Below are 18,340 nucleotides of genomic sequence, written 5' to 3' on the forward strand. Positions count from 1 at the left end.
CTACAGTTCCTGGCCGCTCTCTGCTTATGTGGCAGCCCAGGACAGGCTAAAATCCCACTCCCCTGTACTTGTCAAAAAGATGTGCGGTTAGACTCAGTGTGACAAAAAGCTCCTGGGAGACTGTTTTACCGAGCCTGGGGCTGAACACTCCCAGTGTTCAGTTCATCCACAGGGATAAGATCGCCAAAGGAAGATTTCCTGCAATTTGCTCAGGTCTGGGTATGCGAAGAGAAGTCTTAAAACTCAGCCCTTTTTATCGTCCTTTAAAAATATCCTCAAAGGAAACCTAGGAAAAGCCCAGCCAGGCTACCTGGAGGTTTTGTGATGCCCGTTGGGGCACAGTCCCCTGGCTGATGCAGAGGCCAGCTCCTGGTGCCACTTTGGGGCATCCAGCTACACCTGGCTTGGGATTCTTCCCCTCAAGAGATTTCCTCACCTTCCAGACAACGCTGCTGTCATTACCATCATTTATTGTGCTATTTGTTTAGTTTTCATACGTAGGAAAGGCACGTGGATCCTGGCTGGATGCTTGACAACACCAGGTGCAAACTACATGAACAAGGAGAAAAATGCAACTAAACCTGAAGAAGCAAATGCCACGGTTAACGTGGGGTTAACTGAAGCTCTGATCCTCCAGATTCACATGTAAATTCTGTGGTGTGGAGCCTTACAACGATAAAATAAGAATTATAAGTCACTAAAAGGTTTGTTCTTCCTTGTGAGTGGTGCCCACACACCTTTAAATCATCGTCTGTATTTCCAAATTACAGGGTGGCACCTCGTTCTTTGTGGAGTGCCCTGGGAAGGCTTTACTCAAAGTACAGGCACCTTTAGGGTTAAAAAACTCCCCTGAATAATGTTCTGCAGGTCTGCCTGCTGTGAGGATTACTAAATAACATCAGATAGGCATGGAGTTGAAGAAATATGATAGGGCTGTTAGTCCACAAGGAAGAGAGGCCTGAAATGCAGAAGGGAGAGAGGTTTGAGCTGCTCTTCACCAGATTTATAGTCTGTAGGCACAGCAGAGAAGGTCAGGGTGCAGGAGAGTTCCTCCTGTAAGAGGTTCTGGTTGTGATGCTACATGCGTGGTGTGGGTCTGCAAGGCTGCGCTTTCCTGAACACATTGAATGACGGCCGCATTAAGCACCCGAGCAAAACCTGTGGATGTTGGTTTAAGATATCTCAATCCACACCACGGGGTGTGGTTTGCGATCATTACTTGTGGGGTTATTTGGTGCCCAGTGTCCTGGAGCTATAGGTTCTGTGATAAACACAGGCTTCACTGGTACGTGTGCCAAGTGCCTGTGATTGATGGCGTTGTGAAAGGATAATCTCTCACTTTGCCAGTGCCACCCAGGTTCAACATCACTTACTTATTCTGGATGTTACGGCAATGAAAGTGTGAAAATCCCAGAAAAGCTCATTAATGTTAGATATTCGCCTGGGAAAGTCTAAAAATGCGTAGGTACACTTCCTTTAGGGAAAACCTCTGCTTTGAGAATGGGTAAAAATGCATCACTAATGTAAGGAAAAAGGGAAGGATAAGTGTAGGGTCAGTCCCGTGCAATGAAGTGTGTAAAAATATTAATGGCATTCAGGCATATACTTATATGCCTGAGTCTTGATCCTATACAAGCTTGAAAAGTGTCCATAATATTATTTTCTGGTAATTACCAGATTATGAATCTGGTAAGCCTTTTTATGAACCATTTAAAAATGAAATATGTGCAAGTTATTTCCAGACTGAGAACATCTGAACTGAAAATTTACATTCAGTTTAATATTTACATACGTATGCTTGCAGTAAAATGTTTGTTCTTCCTCGTATATGGTGCCCACACACATTCAGATCGCAGTCTGTATTTCCAAGTGGCAGGCTGGCATATTGAATATTTACATACAGCCTGGGTTTTTACCCCGTGCACAGAGAACTGTGACTAAACTTAAGGAGTCTTACAGGCTGTTAAAATAGGAAGAGTAAAATCAGAGTGGGAACGGGAGGCTTGGGTGCTATTCAGTCAGTATTTTATGGCAGGTCCAGACGGACGCAAAAAAAGCTTTGGGGATTTAGGTCCTGCACCGCTGGCCTGGTGTGACTCCAGGTCAGCCCTGAAAATGGGCCCAAACAGCTCCACCTTGCACCGCTGAGCAAAGCAATACCCAAATACCCTGTAAAACATGAACAAAGCTTTGGTCTTCCTAAGCCCTCTCCGCCTGACGGAAGGCACAGAACGGGTGATGATGGTAAGAAACGTTTTCATTTTCCTCCCAGCAGAAGGAGAGTTGCAATCGCAGGCTGGGGAAGACAGGTGGGGAAATAGTGCAGGGAAAACGGGTTTTGCAAATCCCAGCAAACTCAGCCAGTTCCAGGGAAACAGCCGCGTGTGCAGAGGGAAGCTATTTTTAGCAGCCGGTCAGGGATCAATGATTGTCCAAAAACAGTAATGCTGCCACGGTTCCAAAATTGTTTCCCTTAAAGTTGGCTTTACACCAAAGGGGAGAGCTCATCTGGGATCCCAGCTGAACACAGGGCCCACACGGCGAGACAATCTGCATATCTGTAGGAGTTGTTTGAGGACAGCACACTGATCTGAATCGTTTAGGAGATTAGAAGAAGGCACAACTCCTCATGTTTTCCTGCACTGCTTTATTTGCAGGACAGAAGGTTAAGCTTCCTAAGATTTTGAGGGAAATGTGGTTTGTGGTGATTGGCAGTAGATGAATATGAAGTGTTTGGGAAATCTTGTGTAGTTGAAAGTAATGCATTAGAAATCCAGGTAGGCCCCGCGGTTTGCAGCTCATTTTTTGTCCTGGCTTCTTTGATAAACAGTTGGCAGAAAAATTACCATTGTGTGGACATCCCGCTGATGTGGCAGGTATAAATAGCTGTGTATATCAACGAAAACATTCCTTTTAGTCAGGAGCGCAGTATTTCTGCCACTTTACACAGGGACAGCATGGACACAGCTGTCCTCAGACTCTCTCTTCCTCCGGTTAGAAACAGATTTTTTAATTATTATTGTTCTTCCAGAAATACAGTGCAACAATTGCCCAGATGTGGGAAATGCAGTAAGTTCTGCGTTTCTGCCAGGATCAGGAGGGTCTCTTGTGGTTAGGGGGACAGTGGTGGCTGAGGAAAAGGCATGGGGAGACCTTGGGGATGCCATGCACCTCTTACAGCATTTGCTGACTGTCTTGCCTCCTGTGTCCCTCCTTATACCTGTTGATAGTGAATATTAGGGGTCACCCAGTCAGGGTGGCTGTTTTAGCTCCTTTTCATGGAGATGAATGTGGCTATGGTCTGGTGTGACTGATGGAGCTGGATCCTATGGGATGCAGTAGAAATGGAGGGCAGATGCCAGAAAACTATTGCCTGCATTCAAGCTACAACTACCTAGGAGCCCGTGGCTGCCTCTTCTCCACCGAGCGAAGAACGTCTGGGTCAGGCAAGTTGAGTCTCAGCATATTTCTACGTGAGACTTAAGTACGAACACGGTGTGAGCGGGTGCATTGCTCCCACTCACATCAGGGGATGGAGAGGAGCCTTGGGACCACGTGCCAGTGGTGCCGCCGAGCCGGTCATAGCCTTCTGCTAGGACTTCAGCTCCTTTCCTGCTGACCTCCCTCAGTCTCTTATCCCGGGGGTCTCGGAAGTGCCCTCGTTAATGCACCAGTTCTTTGTGATTGCGCTGACTGGCACCACCCCAGCAGGGGTGTTTAAGGCACTGTATAGATTGTTATGTGAGGCTGCAGATGGAAAAGATCACACAACACGCAAAACGGCAAAATTTACTATTCTGGGCTAGCAAGAACAACTGAAAATCAAATCAAACCTGGCCTTGTGCTTTGAAAGAGATACAGGATTTTGCACCTGCACCCTCCTGTTTCTTGGTGCAATACCATGTCCTGGCCAGACATTAATGCTAGGTGGCTAGGTTAGTTTTGATTCCTTTAAGCATTAGCCCAATCCTTATGCACAGTTTTGTCCTTGAATTGGCTATAGTAGAGAATAACAATAATTTGAATAATTTTGTGTAGCTGTCCATTCCTTAAAAAAAAAAAAATGCACAAAAATGTTTGTGCATTTGCTCTGCACAAATACTAGAATGGTTTTTTTTTTTTTCTGTGCAAGAGCCTTCTGCATCCCTCACGACAGCCCCTGCAACCAATTTTTTAAGAAGCAGGCCGAGGAACGGCTAAATCTGAAAGGTTTCTGGGTCCCCCCGCTCCCAGGGCAGGGCGCGGGGGCTCCTCTCGCTGTGCCCCACGGCCTGGGCTGGGCGAGGAGCGCCGCGGGGCCGTGCCCGTGCCGGGGGAGGACGCGGCCTCGCCCCGCGCAGCCTCCGCCGGGAGGCAGCAGCGCGCCGCGGGGTGTCCCCGTGCGGCCCGGCCTCGGTGGGACGGAAGGAAGGGAGGGAGGAAGGGAGGAAGGAGAAGGATGGAAGGAGAAAAAGAAAGCAAGAAAGCAAGAAAAAGAAAGCAAGAAAGCAAGCAAGAGAAAGAAAGAAAGAAAGAAAGAGAGAAAGAAAGAAAGAAAGAAAGAGAGAGAGAGAGAGAGAGAAAGAAAGAAAGAAAGAAAGAAAGAAAGAAAGAAAGAAAGAAAGAAAGAAAGAAAGAAAGAAAGAAAGAAAGAAAGAAAGAAAGAAAGAAAGAAAGAAAGAGAGAAAGAAAGAAAGAAAAAGAAAGAAAGAAAGAAAGAAAGAAAGAAAGAAAAAAAGAAAGAAAGAAAGAAAGAAAGAAAGAAAGAAAGAAAGAAAGAAAGAAAGAAAGAAAGAAAGAAAGAAAGAAAGAAAGAAAGAAAGAAAGAAAGAAAGAAAGAAAGAAAGAAAAAGAAAGAAGGAAAGAAAGAAAGAAAGAAAGAAAGAAAGAAAGAAAGAAAGAAAGAAAGAAAGAAAGAAAGAAAGAAAGAAAGAAAGAAAGAAAAGGAAAGGAAAGAAATGGAGAAACAGAAAGGAAGAAAGAGAGAAAGAGAAAGAAAAAGAAAGAAAAAGCAAAAAAAAAAAAGAAAAAAGACAAGAAAGAGAAAGCAAAAGAAAGAAAAAGGAAAAAAGAAAAGAAAAAGAAAAATAAGAGAAAAAAGAAAAGAAAAAAGAAAAGAAAAAAAGAAATAAAGAAAAAGAAAAAGAAAAAAAAGAAATAGAAAAAGAAAAGAAAAAGAAAAGAAAAAGAAAGAAAAAGAAAAAGAAAAAGAAAAAGAAAAAGAAAAAGAAAAAGAAAAAGAAAAAGAAAAAGAAAAAGAAAAAGAAAAAGAAAAAGAAAAAGAAAAAGAAAAAGAAAAAGAAAAAGAAAAAGAAAAAGAAAAAGAAAAAGAAAAAGAAAAAGAAAAAGAAAAAGAAAAAGAAAAAGAAAAAGAAAAAGAAAAAGAAAAAGAAAAAAGAAAAAGTGGGCACATGCCCAACCTGTTCTTGTTTTCCTGTGCAGCTGCTCTTAAGTGCTGAGTAACATGGCTGGTATGTGAAGCAAAAGGCGTGCTGGTTTGGTCCTGTCCCTTTGAAGAATTATTATCTGAAGGAATTTAACATATCCTGGCATAGGGTGGTTAAAAGCATGATTTGTATTTTTAAAGAAATAAACTCTTTCTAGTAATAATGTTAGATATTTTCATTGATCTTACATGTGTTAAAGCATCATTATGAAAATTGGGAGAATTTGTATCATTTAGGTGTTATATTTATAGTTATTTAATAGCATTTGCAGTGGCTCTGTGAGTTTCTATCAGAAAACCCAAACTGAGATGCAGCAAGGTTAAGGGAATTTATTACAGAATACACAAGTAATCCTCTGGACATCCCCAGACTCTGCCCTCTTGACACCAGATAAAAGGCCTTCCTTCCAATGCACTTGAAGGTTTGCTTTGTTTGTGCAGAGCAGTTTCATAATTTATGGTGAGTAATCCTCATATATATGTATATATATATATGTGTATATATATATATATAAGCCTTTTGTGTTCGTATTTGCTTATTGGGCAAAAGGCAGTGTTTTTGTTTGGCTACACTGTTAAAGAGAGCACACCAAATTCATCTTTTGTCTACGTACATGAGTTTCAGTGTAGGGGCACTGGGAATCATTTTGGTCAGGCACCTCCTGCTTTGCTTGGCTTTGGTTAGTAATTTCCCGTCTTCTGTTCCTAGTCCGTGTTTGTCTTGTGAATTACATTTCCCGTCTTTATGTTTCTCTAAGTGTAATAATGTTCCCTGGGTGATGGAGTACTTGTTTAATTGAATACTATTACAGCTGAGAAGTGCTTGGAGTCATTTATCTTGCTGGACTACCAACGCACTGGAATTTAGTATATTTCCTCTTGCTTTTGTAATTCTATTAGAAAATTCAAAGCAATTTCCTAGTGAAAATGCTACTGCTCAGCAGTGTGTCAGTGTGCTCTGTGAGCCTCTGTTGCTATGTTATCTTGCAGACATTTTGCATCCACAGATTTTCCTTTTGCTGCTGTTGATGCACATCAATCATGGGGCCAGCTGTTTCAGTGCGGAATAAGAATCAGGGCCATAAATTTTGGAAAAGGAAAATCGAATTGAGCACGGTGGGAGGAAGGAAAATGCTGTGAGAAAGAGAAAAGAAATACACATATAAAATGAGTATTTATTTTCACTTCTCTGCCAAGAAATCTCAATAAATCTCAATTTTGTATTTGTTTCACATTTATACACAATCTTTATCCAGATCTTTGTATCTGAGGGTGCCACATTTATACATAATGCTATTATGAATATAAGTTTCTGAGTATTCTTGCTGAATGATCGTTTAACTTTCATTTATTTATTTATTTATTTATTTATTTATTTATTTATTTATTTCTGTTGTGAAGAGCTACATTGCTTACCCCGGTATTTTCTGAGGAGAAGCAAGGAGACGTGGTCCCCTCGTACCTTGTTCTGGGCATAGTCAAGTTGTTTGCACAGCAGTCTGTCTTCCACAGCTTATAGCTGCAGCTGGGACATCAGAGCTAAAAATGATCCTTACATACAAATGTATTCCCGAATGTGTTAAACAAGTAGAGTAGTTTGGAAAATCATCAAAAATCCCAAATACCAAATAACTAGATGTGAAATGCCATTTTCCTTGCTACAGGTTTCCTTTTTTTTTTCTTCTTCTTTTTTTTTTTTTTTCTGGACTTGTTTTTGGTGGTTCTTTGTTCGTTTTCCTTCTTTGTTTGTTTCTGGTTCTTCATTATTGAAACACCAGAATAATGGTTCAAGGGGGAAGTGTTTGGGGCTTTTCCCACCCCAAGATACTCAAACCTCTGAGCAGAAGGTGGTGCCGTGGTGGGACGGGACGCGGACGGGCGTTCCTGGTGCCTCCTGCAGAGGGGAGACGTGAGGTCTGCCTGTGAGGTGGCTGTTCCCCCTTCCCAAACAGAAGTGAGGAGGTTGGCTCTCACTCATGAAAACTCAGTGGACGTAGATGCCAATTCATTTCACTGTATCCTCAGGTAGTTTGAACTTTGCCAAAATGGAGCTTTTGCAGAATTCCTGTGTTTTCCTGCGATGGGAGAGAGGTCCGCAGGGGTGCCCCAGGCCAGGGGCTGTGAGGTGGTCGCAGCGCAGCACCCTCAGGTCCCACCTCTCACGGGCCCAGTGCTCAGCTCCCAGCTGCGCTGAAGCTGCGCTCCTGCCCCTCTTGCCCCTCATGCCCACCTTGCCCACGGCTGCACGTCCCAAAGGGACGTGCCTCAGAGCTCAGTGGGGCATCAGGAAAACAGCCACGACCAGCAAAATCTGCTGTACGTGTCAGAGGGATCCCATTGCGTCATTGCTGCCTTGCTCACAGCAGGCTTTCTGCATACAGACTGTGACCTTTCCTTTTTTTTTTTTTTTTTTTTTTTTTTTTTTTTTTTTTAACTTTAATCTCAGTTTCAGGAATGAGCTGTGTCTGAGACATTATCAGTGGGGAGGAGAAGGAAGCAAACCATGGTTTTGGGGAAGCTGTCCCTGGAGAGACAGCCTGCCCTTGTGCAACAAGGTGTCCCACCCTCTCCGGCTGAACAGCACATGTTACTCAGAGCTCAGCCTCTGCTTCCTCCAGCAGCTTCTTCCCATGCCCCTGAAGGCTTCCCCCTTGCTCTCTAAAAAGAAAAATTCCCCAAACTGGCCTCACAGGTTGGGTGTTCTAAAAGGCAGCGAGACTGTCGGAAGTTGCTGGCTCGGGTGCAAGGAGCTACCAGCACCATGTGCCTGAACCCACCCATAAAAACCTGAAGCAAACATTTGGGCTGTGAGAGCTGGGCCGGGAGCCCAGGGGTGGTGGGAGAGGTTCAGTAATTCAGGTTTCCTAATGACAGAAGAAAGTCACAGTGAAGTGGGGATGTGCTAGGGACGTAACAGTCCCAAATGGTGCTGGGGAGGCTTGGGTCAGGCATTAGGAAGATTTTTCTCCATGGAGGCCGTGGTCAAGGATTTAAACAGGCTGCCCAGTTAGGTGCTGGAGTCCCAGTCCCTGCAGCTATTTAAGAGGTGTGTGGACGTGGCACTAAGGGACATGGTTTGGTGGTGGGACTCAGTAAACCTGATGATCTTGAAGTCCTTTTCCAACCTAGATCACTCTACGATTCCACAACCTCAGTTTGCTCTTGTCCTCCTGTCGAACCAGGGTGCGATGCTAGCGGAAGGGGCTCCGTCAGCATGTCAAATGCACCCTGCCCCTCATGGGGCGTGAAAGCTGGGGTGCTGCTCACATCCCCATCCCCAGCACAGCGTACTGCCTCCCAGCCTCCACGCTGCCTGCAGAGGGCCGCCGTTCACATGGAGAGGAAGCTTTGTCCACCCAGAGTCACACCTGGGAAATCCTTTGTGCTGAAGTTGGATGAGACTCCTTCCCTGGACTGTGCCTTTTGATGTTTGTGCTCTTTGTTTTTAAGCGTAATAGTCCTTTACAGCAACGAGGCACAGGGCGTCCTACTTTAAAATGATTTTGCATCCTCAAAAGGGAAGAAGAAAACATGGCGTGTATACTAGAGATAGTCACGCTGAGGATTTCTGTCTCACCTTTTTTTTTGTGTTTATTTCTTTCTTTCCTTATTTATTTATTTTGTTGTTGTTTGGTTGTTGTTGTTGTTTGGTCATTACAGAGGGCTTCTCTTGTAGTGATTCTAGTATTACAGAGAAAATGACTTATTTTTAAATGTATCAGAAAGAAAATGCTGTACCTCACTAGGGTGACAAGCGTTTTGCACACAAATAAATTAGAAGCATTTCAGACTGCGCTGTTGCGTAAAGTCAGACTGCGCTGTTGCGTAAAGTCCGGAACTCCTGTAAAGAGATGCTGTGTCACAGTATCACAGCAATAAACATCTTTAACATGGAGATAATTATGGGGCACGATCAGCGGCTGCACCTACCTTTCACTCTTGGTTGGAATCAGCAGGAAAAAAATATTTTTTAGAATAAATGATGAAGGTTGAAGGGGCTTAATTACATTACTGCTTGCCCCAGTTGGTGGACATGTCCATAGTCTGACGTGGTAGACAATACCCCTTGGCAGCCTGCACGGAGGACATCAGCCTGGCCTCAGTTTGGTTTTGCAGCAGATGTTCATGTAAATAGTCACCAAGATCCGGGACTCAATCTGCAATTATTCTTGAGCAGCAGGGTACTCGCCATTGCACAAGGAACAATAGCCCAGTGGCTAATTACAAACGGGCTTTCCAGCCTTCCGTGCGCCAGAGCTCCTGGTTTGCAGGCACCTTGGGGCTGGCTGCTGCCAGCAGTTGCCACAGCGTGTCCGTGTTCCTCCCCTGCTTCCTCCTGTTGTTCCTGAAGAGTGAAGAAGCGAAGCCCTGCTTTCCCCAGGCTCTCCGCTGCCCCGAGGGGTGCTGGGAGGCACTGGGGGGCTCGTCTCCCTCTGGGCCAGCCGTCACCTCCTGACTCAGCCCCCGAGGGATCTGGTTCTGCTCTTTGCAGGACGTGGAAGCAGAAAATTCCAGTCCGGGTTTATTTCTTGTTTTCAGAATGAATCTTTGCCTACAATTGCCGTGGAACTTCTAAAATAATCTTTAAAATGAGTTGTCCTATGGACTTACACTTTGCCACGTACCCCCAGTAGTAATCTGATTTTTTCCAGACACACAAGACTGGGGGTGAGGTGTGAGGTAGCGGAGAAGGCAAGGGTTGAGCACTGTGTTTTGTACGGGTGAGTTTACATTTCAGTGGGGGTGTAGAAAACCAAAGTGTCTAATTCCTTTAATGCACACAGCAGCAGGTGGCTCAGAAAGAAGAAATAAGGACCAGTGCCTCTGAAATTCTCCTCTTACACTGTGTAAAGGCTCTTCCAAAGTTTGTACCCCGGAAAACATGAGAGGCAATGTGCTTTTTACTTCATCGAAGTCTGCTCCATACTTGAAGCCATTGGGACTTTACAGGGCAGTTGTGTAGGTCCGTATCTCCTCTCAAGCAGTGTGTAAGCTGTAAGTGGCAAAACAGAAGGGCAAAGGTGGTTGCGTGCAGCGCATTGCCGCCCGTATTGCTAGGGCTGGAGCACCTTCCTAAAGCTGGCAGGTCGTGCTGCAACGATTTGAAGTGCTCCTGCCACGGGTGGCATAGCTATCTGGTTTGTTCATGCACAAACAGGAAGAGTTTTCTGATTACGAGAACCAAGCGCAATTAATATATTAGGTGATTCAGCTCTTCCCCTTTGTTTACGGCAGAGCTGCATCACGCCGGGAAGTGCTGTTAGGTCATGATGCGAGGGAGGCAGAGCAAGGTGTGCAAATGTTTATCAGTGTGGCTTTTCTGTTCAGGAGCTGTTGACAGGGATAAATAATGATAAATAATCATGGAAAAAGCACCCTGCCAAACTACCTGAGGATGCTCCTTTTGCTGCTCCTTCCTCCCCAGCCACTTCCATATGCCGAGCTGTTTCCACGGTATGCACCCTGGTTTGTGTCTCATTAGGATTTATTTATTTTTTTTCCTCGAGATTTTGCCAAAGATTTTCTAAGGCCCAGGATTTTCATGCGAGACAGTTGCACTCGCAGTTCCCCAGCTGGCCATTATTTAATTTTCTATTTTTTTTTTTTTATTTCTATTTTTTCTATTTTCAGTCCCAGCAGCTGCTGGCAGTGGACCTCAGCTGTGCGCAGCGGGGCAGCTGGGGATCCGTGCTCCCTGTGCCTGGGTGCGACACGGCAAAGCTGCCACACGGCTTTGAGATCCGAGCACGCGGAGCCCGGGGAGGCAGAAAGAAATTCAGCAGCCCTTGACCTCCAACCAACAAACCGTGTTGTCCCTCCCCGAGGCAGCCTGGCCTGCTCTCTTTACACAACGTTACGCCTCCGAAAAGGTCTGGCAGTCCCTTCCAGCAAGTGCTGGGTCACCGCCTCACACCACCTGCGGTCTGGCAGGGAGCTTTCCGTGGGTGGGCCTCAGGCAGCTTCCACACAGACCCCGAGATCCCCGGGGCTGTGGGCCCAGCTCCCCCTTTTGAAAAGGAGAAACCTCACTCCTGCTGCGGGCACAAGGCAGGCCCAGCGTGGTCAGACAGAAGCAGGATCCTGCTCTGCGTGGGCAAAGCGAAGAGGCCTGGTGCTCGCGCACCCGTGCTTGGCCGGAGTGGCCTTGTGCAGAGGGACGGGGCCGCGGCCTCGTGTGGTGTGCCTGAGCTGGCTACCCGTCCGGGCCGAAACGGGCCCGGGCTGCTTATATAGGATCTAGAAAAATGCATCGCATTTTCTGCTGAAGGTGTTTTTGTCTTCACCTCAGTGTGATTTGTAACACGCCCGGCTCAGCCACAGCCTGAACATGCCACAGGGCCCTGACACAAGGCCGGTCCTGCCCGTGGGCCTTCGGGTAGGATCAGGCTGGGCTTTGGGACACCTGGGGAAAACTGAACCTGTTGATAGGCAGCGCTCAGCTCGTCCCCCATTGCGAACAGCTGTAAATATCCTCGTGGTAGTTTGACACTGTACCCAGGTAAAACATGCAACCCTGCGCCTGGCTGCACTGAGCAAACACAGGGAAAGGGTAAATCCTAGCAGGGAGCCCGCCGGTTTTTGGCAACGTGGCCGAGAAAGGCGAGCTAACCTGCTTCCACTCATGGCAGCAGGGGCTGCGACTTTTTAGAAGTCTTCCTGTGACCATCTTTGTTTGATTGCTCTCATCTCCTTTCTCCTCTGGTATTCTGATCCCTTGCTGCATGCTTCTCAAAGTGCTTCATCCAGTGAGGAAGGAGCCTTGACATCTGCTCGAATGCCCTGTGACACTACAGCGAGCTGGAGGGTTTGTTGCGGGGGGGAAGAGGGAGTCTAACAGCGTCAGGGGCTCCGTGATAGAGGGTGTCTCCCTGTGTAGGTGCCTGGATTCTCCCTGGTATGCCACCAAAAGTACCTTCTCATAACTTCTTTTTCATTATTTGTCTTCTACAGCTGAGGTAGGAGGGAAGGAAGGAAAAGCGTTGTTAGCCACTTTTGACCACATCAGGCAATTTGGGTTGAAAAATTTGGCTGTGTGGGTGCCAGAATTAATGAAGCCCAACTTCCTACAGGTTCATCTTTTGTGGCTGGTTATCACTGGGGCATCTAAGAGGGATGAATGATCTGGTTAATTTTTTTTCCTGCTGCTGAAGGAATTTATTATTTTTTTTTTCCTTCCCACCAGGTTTTCCCTCTGAAATGCAGCAGGGCATGAGTTCGCTCTGCTGAGGTCAGCAGCTGACAACGCTGTCAGCACAGATGGTATCAGCTCTGTGAATGCCCCAGGTGATTTGTAAGAAGAAAATAATTTTTGAAACTGACGCCCTCTGGAGGGGAGGGGGACACTTGTAACTAATTCCCCTTCAGAAAGCACCAGCTTGGAAACGAGAGGAGAAAAGACATTGGGAAGAGGCATCTTGCATAAAGGTGTTCAGAAGGTCTGTGGATTACTGCCCACGTGTAATTATGCCCAAAATGTAATTATTAATGCTTTGTTATCAACACTACTGTGGGGACTTAATGAGTTAATGAAGAAATCCTGTAAAATCAACCCTGGAAGATAGACGGAGCTTCTTTTTAGGAAGAAAAAACACCCTATATTTCTTTGAAATATTAGGGAAGAAAAATCCAATTTCATGTTTTCCATAATTAGTTGGGGATGGAGGGGATCGAGTTTAAATAAAACCATGTACGTACTCAGGAATGCCTCTTCCTGTCACACAATCCTGTTCGCTGCCCGTGGCAGGCATATCCTTGTGACCCTTGCTGTTGCTCCTGAGATTATTTCTCATGGCAATGCCCCGTATAAGACTGTGAGGGAATCGGAGATAGTCACTGTTGGAAACAGTGTGAACGCAACCTGTTCCTTCCCTCAGCTGCCAGGCCCAGGAGGAAAACAAACATCGCGGTGTGCACTTGCTCCGAGGAACGTCATTACTGGGAAGGCTGCTGGTGGCAGGTGCAGCTGGGGGCCCCCCTCGGAGTTTACATAAAACAGCTTTTTCTGCCCCGGAACACGAGCGTGAGTTGTCGACACGCAGGTCGTGGCCCCATGGGAAGGAGGGCTGCTAGCTTTTGTTGGCCAGTCCAGGGAACTGCTGTGCATTTTTTTTTGTTCAGACATCACTCTTCCAGCTACGCCTCAGCCCGAAGCACATGGGCGTCCTCAGGAGATGGGGCCTGGAGAGATCCAGAGCCCTGGCCAGAAAGGACCGGTGCTCTCGGTCTGCTTCCTGGTGGCTCTATCTCAAGATGCCTTCGTAGCAGAAACACGCAACAACAGAGGTGTGTTGTTTTGTCAACCAGAGAAAATTCACAGTGTAAAAGAACGTCTCTGTGTGCTTTGTCACAACCGTGGCCTCTAATTCTGGCCCTCGGCTAATTCTATTAATTAATGTGGTCACAGGGAGATCAATGAACAAGCAGACTTCCAGCTGGTTGCAGCAAAAGACAATCAACATAAGCCCTCTTTGAATCACATACAAGTGTGGTATTGGCTGTTGGGATCGCTCTCCTCCTGTTTTAACTTTTCTCTCAGCAGCATTTCAGCTAAAATGCTTGCAAACAACAAGGACACGTTACTTTTTTTTTTTAATGTTGTTAGTGCAATTTTTTGGTTTGTAGTGGAAGTAGGAAAAAAAGAGAAAAGATGACGAAACACCTGTAGCCAGCAAAAAAAAGAAAGCAAATATACCCTATGTTAGGTGTGCTTTTGACACTGATATAAGAGGTGGCTTAGGAGAGCATCAGGAAAAACGGAAGAGTAGATTCTGAGTAAACTGGTTATTTAAAATGTGAACTGATGGTCACTAAAAATTCCTTTTTGTCAACAGCAGTTTGCTGAAACTGAAGAAAAAATGCTGTGTTTCTGGAAGGCACTTGTGATACTCTGCTCACGGGGAGCTGCACCAAATAGAAGGACTGTGCACCTTTTCAGGTAATCTGAAGAACCTGTTTATGCAAGATGCTGGCTGATAGCGGCTGAGGATGGGGATCTTCCATGCAGTAATCAGCCTGCTTGCCCACAGCACTCGCCAGCAGGACTCCAAGCCTTTCAGAAAGACTGAGATAAAAGATGAGGAGATGTCTGCTCCCCACACCCATGCGGCTCCTGGCCTCTTCGCTGGGATGTGCTGAGCGAGGAGCTCCCAGAGAGGCACTGCTGGCTCCTCGGGGCCGCCCCGCTTCCCTGTGTCACAGCACGGAGGTGGCAGCTCCTCCTGTGCTTTTCGGCCGGTGTCCTGCGAGTGTTGGTGCGTTGGATGCCCTGTACACAGCTCGCAGAGGGTTTCCCATGAAAGGGAGATGCGACAGCCTTGGTCCGCTTGCCCCCTAGAGCAAGGTTTTTATGGGAAGAGAACAACACTGGGCAGCGCCCAGTGCCGCTGTTAGTGGCATCCTGTAACCAAACAGGCACCTCCTTAGATGTCTGAGCCTGAGCATCTCCTGTGGGTGCTATCCTCTGTTCTTGTAGGCTGGAGCGATCGGGGGCCTGTCCTGCGTGCCACTTTCTGGTGCCGTGACGGGGATCCTCTGCGGAGTGCTGCCTTACTCAAGGCTTTGGAGGTCAACATCCTACACTTGGCTGTTTCTCTCTCCGTGGCTCCTGTGTTTCCCTTATTTTATACCACGAAGATTCCCACAGCTCAGATCTCTGGCATGGATGCTGGATGTCTTATTGGGCGACCGGTGACTGCACAATACTTTGGTCTCATTCTGGCTTGGCAAACGTGAAAGAATTTCACAACCTCAGCAGGAGAGCGGCTCTGGCAACAGCGTGTGCCTGATAGGAGCAGTCAGACGTATCACGCATGGGAGCAGGTGCCTGCAACGCCCTGCTCATTAGCTGTGTGCGGTGGCGTGGCAGTGGTGAGCGTGGGACGTGAGCAGCAGGCTGCTCAGGCAGTGCGGCGATGGTGACCTGGGGTGTGCACGAAGCTCCCGAGTCAGGAAGTACAGGTCTGGATGCCACTGTCGGCCTTTCCTGGGTGCTTTCACTGGAAAAACACAGCATGTGCTCTGAAACACTGCCACTGTTTGCCCACACCGTGCCATTGTTCACCAGTCAACGTTACAGGAAGCTAGGAAGGACAACTCAGTGCACAATGCTCCGTGATTTTCTGCATTACCTGTATCTGCTTCTTACAGCGCTGCAGGGTATTCCAGGGGCCACCTTCCTCTTGCTTCTCTGGAAGCCCTTTGTCCCTTTTCTGCTGAGCTGCAGGACCGCCAGCAGTCTCCAGCCCCCTGCTGTGCCCTTCTCATCCTGTGCTCTTCTGGCACTGCCCTCGATCCAGAGGAGCTTTATCAACACCAGTCTCACTGCATTTTTCTTTGCCTGTCAGCCTTTTCCACTTGTTCTGAGAGTGAGTGCCATTTCAGCCCAGGCTCCTGTTAAGTCTGCCTTATCTTATCTTTGCTGTCACACCTGTAAGCCCATGAGAACCTGCTCACCTTCTTCTCCCTAAAAGCCTGCATGGTGAAACTTTGACGGCATGCTGACAAAAAACGTGCGACTGCAAGTGGTTTCCTGTGGGAAGAGCTGGACGGATGGTCAGAAGTCTTGCAGGCGACAGGATGCTTCAGAGGGAGGCAGCCTTGGTTTGGAGGCTGCGGCACAGTGCTGAGCCAGCTGTGTGCTGCAGCCATCGGTGCTTCCCCGGGGCTGGTTCGTGCCTGTGTCACACCAATGGTAGCAGGGGAAGGGCTGATAGCAGAGGGCAAGTGACATAGTGTTTGCTGTCCTTTTTTTTTGGGGGGCTGAAAGACAGGCTTCTGGTCAAAGTTTTACAGGCTTGTAGTTATTTTTTTTCTGCTCTGTTTCAGCATTTTTGGCTTTCCTGTGAAGAGATGTTCTCTGGGCTTTTTTTTTTTTTCCAGGTGTGAGTAGTATCCAGTATTGTTACTAATAAAACGGGTATGTTAAAAGCATGCACTTCATTGTCTTCAAGGTGTTCTTAGCCTGTGCACATGGCTGAAGTGTTTAGACAGGAGGAGGAGGCTCAGGCATAGCGGTGGAGGAAAACACGTTCCTAAAGCATAGAGACCCTCCTCTTCTCCCCATACCCTGCTGCAAAGGCCAGGGAAAGTGTGTAGGGTCTGTTAACCTCACCCCATCCCTGCTGAGAAACCGGCAGGCTGCTGGGTTGGGTGCACCTCGGGCACTGCCAGGGGCTTGCAGGGGGCTTGGGACTCCAGCTTCTTGCACACCGGGGGGCTCCACCGTGCACGAGCAGCACGGGGAAGGTGGATCTGCCCAGGTTTGGGGTTGGTGACTGGGGGAAGAAGGCCAGGTGCTTCTTAATCGGGAAGATTTTTCATGCAATCTGGACAATTCACCTAGGGAAGTCGAGGTGAGGACGAACACACAAAGTTCTCAGCGGTCTTTGTTCAGGATGAAGGCAGGAGTGCTGGCTGCAGGCAGCGTGTGTAACCAGCGATCGCATCGATTCTTTTAAACATCCAGTCACGCTCAGGTAACTAGCAAAAACAGCTGAAAGAGCCTGAACCGTGGCAGCCCCATTATCTGTGCAAGGCAGAGAAGCTCAGTTTCGTACATGAGATATTTATAAAGACCGTGGTGTCTTTTTACGTACGTACATGCTGCTTCCTGTGATGAGGGCCTTATCAGTGCCTTACGATCTAGCTGCTTTCTGACACTGCAATTACTCTCCAAGCAATGAATTGAGGCAGTTGGAGCACCAAAGAAAGCCGGAGCTGGCGCAGGCTGTGTTTATCAAGCTGCCAGAAAATCCACTGCTTTTCTGCCAGCCTGCCGTGCGACACGCACGCCCTGACCACGCTCCGCGGGGAAAGCTCTGCTCCGCACCTCGGAGCACCCCGGCTGGGGTCGGTGTGGGTCAGAGAGGTGCTGACACCTGCAGCATGATGCCCAGAGAGCAATTTCACCTTAACATTGCCTTTTTAACCTGGTGTTAGGGTTATTAATGGAGATGCCTTCAGCATCTTGAAGCTGATGCCAGCTGATCCGCAGGCCCCAGCTCAGCATCCCATCAGTGACAGATCCAGAGCAGGAATCCCAGCTCCCCGATGCATTACCGAGCGCCAAGCCAAGGCACAGCCCTGGTGTTGCTCCTAGGCTTACCACAGCACCAGAAGTCCTCCAGCATTAAGGCTCCATCCACACGGAAAACATGACTACATCTGCATGTGTCATCAAAATTTAAGCTTTTACGCATGGTAAATGTAACTTACTGGGTTGGTAACTTTTCAAAGCGAGAACTTCAGACGTGTTTAGGTTTTAGGGTTTCAAAGAGTGTGTGGTTTCTGGAGGGGTGTTGTCTTGTTTTTGGTTCGGTGTCAAAACGACAGCCAGAAATGCACAGGACTACTACACGTGCAGAATTTACACATCCAAAAAGCAGTTTAAGGGCAGAGTGAAACATGAGCCAGAGTAAAGATAACTGCTTCTAAACCCTTCATTCATGCATCGGTTTTGCATTTGTAACCAACTATTACCTGTGGGGAGCAACACAAGCATCCAGTACTAACAGTTACTGACCAACAGGCAAGCAAGCTCTAGAGCAGAAGAGCCTGAAATTCAGCCAACAGCGAGGAGACCTGGGAGAACGCTGCCACCTCACCTCTGGCCGTGCAGTGCTGGGAAAAAAGCCCCGTGGCCCTGGACAGTTTTCCAGACGCTCTGTTTTTCTGGACACGAGTGTTTTGCGAGGATGGTGTGCCGTGCTTTGTAATGCAGAAGCAGAGACAGGAGTAGGAATAACAGCCACTGCAATTTGGCATGTGAACATTTTGCTCTTTCAGGTTAGGAATTGCTCTCAGCATCACAAAATGAGGATCAAGGGTCATCTCCAGCTGAGGAACGGGAAGAGAAAGAGGCCAGATGTTAGGCTTGGGTGAAAGAAGGGAGACTAGCTGGAAGCACAAGACAACTGG

This window comes from Anser brachyrhynchus, assembly GCF_964034855.1.
Source record: "Anser brachyrhynchus genome assembly, chromosome: Z".
NCBI lineage: Eukaryota > Metazoa > Chordata > Aves > Anseriformes > Anatidae > Anser > Anser brachyrhynchus.